Source organism: Austrofundulus limnaeus, unplaced genomic scaffold (assembly GCF_001266775.1).
Source record: "Austrofundulus limnaeus strain Quisiro unplaced genomic scaffold, Austrofundulus_limnaeus-1.0 Scaffold123, whole genome shotgun sequence".
Lineage (NCBI taxonomy): Eukaryota > Metazoa > Chordata > Actinopteri > Cyprinodontiformes > Rivulidae > Austrofundulus > Austrofundulus limnaeus.
In genome coordinates this window covers 514,424-520,276 of record NW_013952525.1, presented here as the reverse complement: position 1 = coordinate 520,276, position 5,853 = coordinate 514,424, and the positions used below count along the sequence as shown (strand labels likewise).

General features: G+C 39.1%; 1 protein-coding gene across 1 annotated transcript in view; it reads right to left on the bottom strand.

Annotated features, from left to right (window-relative positions):
* The window catches only part of syk (spleen tyrosine kinase), a 55,413-nt gene extending 49,787 nt beyond the window's left edge, over window positions 1–5,626 (bottom strand). The window contains exon 1 of the mRNA XM_014015085.1: window positions 5,487–5,626. The gene's annotated coding sequence lies outside the window, so the exon portion shown is untranslated. The remainder of the gene's footprint in view (window positions 1–5,486) is intronic.
* Between the last annotated feature and the right edge of the window lie 227 nt (window positions 5,627–5,853).

The following is a 5,853-nucleotide window of genomic DNA, read 5'->3' as shown; positions in this document are numbered from 1 at the left end:
GTTTTACATGATTATTGAATGAAATTAACATGATTATTAATTTAAAAACATGACCGATAATCTGTGAAACAGATCCAGTTCAGATTAGTTTCTATGGAGGCTGTGAGCTGTTGTCCTGTTAGGTCTGTTTCTGCTCCTCCATTCTGTCACAGAGGCTACCAGTGGACAGGATGGGCGGGGCTCAGTCTAGTGATCTTATTCAAGTCTATGATCTATTTATACTTAAGCACCACCTTGTGGTGCAACACTTGCACTACCAGCTTTTTATGACTAAAAGGAAACAACCAACTATTTAATAACTGTAATCAAAATAAATTATTATCATTATTTATAATACTATATTTGCCGTCCTTCATTTTAATAAAATCTTGGTTTTGTTTTGCCACAGCACATATTTTCACACATTCTCCTATGACGTACCTAATGCTGTAAGCGTCCTTGGATGTCCTGAAAGGCGCTTTTCAAACAAAATTATTATTATTATCTAAAAAACAATAAGCATAAGTTAATTTAGTTTAATTTCATTCCTTGATGGATCTGCTGCATTGACTGTAGTCAGTAATTGATTATTTTGCACAGATTCATTCTAAACGTGCTTCTATTTATTATTTTCTATATGTATTAAAGTAGGAAGATATTTCTGTTGAACCTCTTAAATAAAGCTCAAATATATTTTGCTCCATTTTAGAAAATGTCCCAACTTTATATATAATAAAGTTCACCTGTTCAACTTCTTGTTATTACAAATAGCAATAAGCCAATCTCAATGCAGCAGCTCAGTGCATTTACAAATCTAAATGTGGTAAAGATGGCTTGTTGAATTTAAAACCAAGTCTCAGAACGAGGAAGAAAGGAGATAAGCTTCACTCACCGCGCAGATCTAAATGCTTAAATCTGACTTTTATTGACATTTGGTTTATTTGAGTGGTTTTTTCATTATAACACCATCGACATTCATGTCCTACCTGCTCTTGTTTGTTGCAAGAGTTGTGGGACAAAAATTATTTAAATTTTTTCTCACACATGAGCTCATGAGCCTGTTCTTGAAACAAGGTCTAACTTGTGATTGGTCAGATTTTTGTTGTGGGCATGTAAACCCTAATTTACATTACTAGCGTTCCATCTCCACTCTGCTGCACAGGTCACAGCTGTACGTTTCAAGTCCAGTTTACATTATCTCCGCTCCCCTCCGGTCCGACAGACGTGCAGGAAGGAGATTGCGCGATAAATTCAGTGATAAGTGTGGAAGCCACAGCAAAAAATCATCAATTCTGTGAAAGATGAAAGACGAACTCCAAACACAGCTGAAAACAACGATATAAAGGCTTTTGGTATCTATGTTGAAACTATCTCGCTGTCGTCTTTCTGAAACTTCTGATTTCAAAATAAAATCCACGTGTATCGTGTGTGTACACATAAGCTTCATGCTACATGTTTCCATCTGCTTCCCAAACAGAACAATACATTCTGACAGCATTTGTGTAGAAATATATCCGTATATTTATTAATACAGCAGCAATTTTGACATTTTTCCAACAAATTATCCAGCCTAAAAATGTCTTATTTTGAAAATACGGATGTTGTGTTCGTTTCTTTTCCTGTTTCTTTTGGTGCGACGTAATCCGGCAAAAATAGGATCTGTTCTAATTTTGACGGATCGCCGTCCGCTCACCGCCGCCGTGCACAGCCAGTGTAAACACTCTCATTGATTATAATAGGTGTGTATTTGCTGCGGAGGTCGGACCGGAGCGGAGACGGAACGCATGTAGTGTAAATTAATGTGGAAAGAAAGGTGAACTGCGGAGCTCTCATTTTACTTCAAAGAACCAGCTGGCTTAGGCTGTAGGAAAATCCATCCATCTCTAAAACTGTTCCAGTAAAACTTATGAAGATAGTCAAAAGCTCCTGGAAGGAGCAGCACATCGGCAACAGTGGAGAGGAAAAACTAACAGGAAGAAACCTCCAGCAGAACCAGAACCAGGCTTAGGACGGGCAGCCATCTGCCTCGAATGAAAACAAGGAACAGGTGTGAGAAGGGAGATATGACTAAGAAGCAGGCCTGACAGAGGAAATGAAATGAGAGTGACTGGAAAACTGTGAGAATGTGTGTTTTTGTTGTTCTTTGTTACTTTCCTCTTGTGTGCCCTCATTGTCTTTTCACATTCTCCTCGGTCTATTTCCTGCTGTTTACCGGCCTAATTATCTCTCTCACCTGTCAGCGTTTTCCAATTAGTGTTCCCCAGCTGCCGTTCATTATCCCCCTCCCTCTGTTTGCTTAAATACTCTTCTCTTTGGTTCATTCCTAGCTGGTTCATCAGTGTGCATTGCCAATGCAATGCACACTATTGTGATTCGTTTCCCATCCAAGTCATCTCAACTTTGCCATGCTTCTCATCCTGTATACTTTGTCCTACAGCTGCCATTGTAATTTATATCTGTAAAGATCCTGCGCCAAAAGATGGCTATGCCTTTTGGTGCCTGTAAAACTTACAGTTTGTGAAATATTAATGTTTAATGAAATATAATTGCAGTCAATGGAGCCTTGTATTGGTCCAATACTGCCCCATGCTGTACTCAACTTGGTACTGCACCATAGTTTAATATTTCAACTCAGTAGTTCAATGTTTACAGTACTAATATCATTGTATTTTTGGTGTTTTACTATAATATTGTCTTAATACTGCTTGATTGTTGTCATATTATGCATTTTTGTGTCAATAATTGTATTGGCAATGTGGCCTCTTTCTGCACACATACAAATCAACCCCTGCCACCATCTTATGCAACAACTCCATTGTTCTAGTGGTCTATGTCATGGACTTTCATGTGGGAGATCAGGGTTCAAAACCCAGCTAATGCAACTTTAACAAAAAAATCTCTTCATATTTCATATTGTCACTCAATTACCTTAATTACAAACACCTGCTGACGTGACAGGCACAAGCTGGTATAGAAAACACATTTGAACTTGGCCAAAGTTCATTCTGCAAGTCCAATGCTGCAGGCAAAGCCATGCTGCAATGACATGCTGCAAGGCAATGCACACTTGTTTTTACATCATAAAAACCCATGTCTAGTTGTATACTGTCTTGTTGTCTCCGTGTTCACTGTGACTCCCTTGTATTTTTAGTTTTTGTTGCTGCCCCGTCAGCTTTTCTTTTGTTAAATAAATATTTTTTTATTCTCATCCTCCGTCCGTACCTGAGTTCATTCCCTCATGCAAAACCTGACAAAAACAAACTAACTGGAAAAGTTTACACTGTATTTATTCATGTATAATACTAGAAATTTAACCCTAAAAATCATCCATAAAGTGGGGCATGGGGAGGAAGTATACAAAGCGTATTGATGATTAGATTTTTTATGCTTTTTAAGCTAAAAAAAATGTTGATTGTATTATACTGGAGATCATATTATACATGAATAAATACTGTACAGTATATGTTCTTTCTATGCATGCATGGATTTTCATCGATTTCTTCCTCAGACAAAAAACATGAAAGTTACGCTAACTGATAACTTTAATTGTTCTTAGACAAGATTGAGAGAGTGAATAGTCATTTGTCTCTGTGTGTCCCGGACGGACTTGTGACCTGTCCAGGGTGTCCCCAGACTCTTGTACAGTGACTGCTGGATATGGGCACTAGTGACCCCTGTGACCTGGAAATAAAGAAGTGGGTTAAGATAATAGATGGATGGATTCTATGTAGCAAAATTAAAAAAAAAAATTAAAAGGCAAAATATAATAATAATTGTTCTTGAACATGTGTTTTCCCTTAGAAAGTCACAGTGGTTGGTAAAGATAAGTAATTAACTATTATCAGGTTTGCAAAGGTATCTCAATTCAGGGGAGGGGCGTGAAAATATGTATGTTCCCTATAGGTTGGGCACTGGGCATGACAGAAAATAATTTGAGAACCACCGCTCTAGCGTGCATGTTTCTGTGAGAAGAATTTTACCTGTAAAAGCCACACATGCAGACTCCACACAGAAAGGCCCCATGTAGGCAGGAGGCAAACCTGTAACCTTCTTGACACGCTGGGTTTGTTAGAAACAAAAAAATAAATCTTTTTATTAAGAAAAATAATGTCACACTCCAAAAGCCTTGATAGTAAAGCTGCTCAGGAAAACTGCAGCTTAAAGGGATCCCAGATAAGTTGTAACATTAGACTTTATTTGTATATTTTAACTGTAAAATAAAGACTATAAAAATACTGTACGGTGTTCAGTTTTTATAATTTTTAAACTAAAAGTTTAAAAATATATTACACGGACAGGGCCATTTTATTACACGCAAAGCATTCTGGGTAAATGATGACATCAACTAGATCATCGGTGCGAGGCTGCTAGTGAGCTATATCCACCCTGAAGGTTAATCTTGGACAATATCTGATGATCGACTCTTTTAAATGAAACCAGAGAGCGTTGACAGAGAGGAGAAGGTAGAAATGACTCAGCCTGTAACTGAAAATATGGATGGAGGACAACAGAGCTGCTTCATGGAAGAAGAACTTCAGCTTAGCCTGTTAGCTTTAGCATTAGCCCCAACGCTATCACCATATATATGTATTAGCTCAGCGCTACACATTCTCCTCTCATCACTGAGGTCCTCCATCCACATGACAGAGAGGAGAACGCAAAAATGACTCAGCCTGCAACTGAAAATATAGATGGAGGACCTCAGTTTAGCTTGTTTGTCGCGCTAGCACCGAGCTAATAAATATTAGGCTATATAGCGTGAGGGCTAGCGCAAAGGCTAACAAGCTAAGCTGAGGTTCTTCTTCCATGAAGCAGCTCTGGTCGATATAGCTCGCCTGGCAGCCTCGATGACCTAGTTGATGTCATCATTTACCCAGAATGCTTTGCGTGTAAAGAAAATGGCTCCATCCGTGTTAAAATATATTTTAAAAAAATTTACAAAACTAAACAGCCTACAGTATTTTTACAGTATTTATTTTACAGTTAAAATAAATGTTTATCAAATAAAGTTTAATGTTACAACTAATCGTGGATCCCTTTAATATGCATGACTGCAGACCAGGAGGGACCATTTCCGGTGTCATGCTGGCCCACGAGTCGCCAGTTCATAATGACCAAAACACACCATCAACACTAGTTTTTTTCTTCAGTGGACCACAACTATTGAAGGACTTGTGATCGAAACATGACTGACTCATTTTTGCTGCCACTGTCAGTTCAGCTGCTGAAATGGCTAAAACGTCCCACTGTATCAGCTGTTTTGATATTAATTGGTGTAAAAACGACAGCAGGCTGAGCAAATGACTGTGAAAGCCTGTTCATTATAGACTACCTGCTACTGAAAACTCGCCTGTTCGCCATCCCGGGACTCATCATTTCACCCTCTGCATCGTCTGCAGCGCAAACCGCTCCAACTGGGTCGTCGTGGACCAATCACCAAAACCCTAAATACACCATCCGAGTGATGCGCCTGCATGCACAGCGGTGAAACGGAGCAGGCTACTCACCGTCTGGAGTGCAGCCAGTTATTCGGCTAAATAAAGTGACGCAGGACCGGTCCGTTCCTGTGCTGCGAACAGAACCGTGCACACCTCAGCGGAAGCATCCTCCCGTCCTCTGACGGTTTGTAAACAGAGTATTTATTTGTGGACTGGACCCCCTCCAGTGAGGAGGTGCTGCATCACTGGGTCACTTCCTGCTCAGGAATGATGCTCTTAAAGAAGTCAGCTTCAGTTTAGTATTAGTAGCTTAAACTCTACAATTGATTTGAATTGATTTGATTTATTAATTTAACAGGAAAAGATTATTAAAAATCAAGCCTGACTCAGCATAATTGCTGTTTTACAGCAGGTTCCTGTTCTGCAGCACATAAAA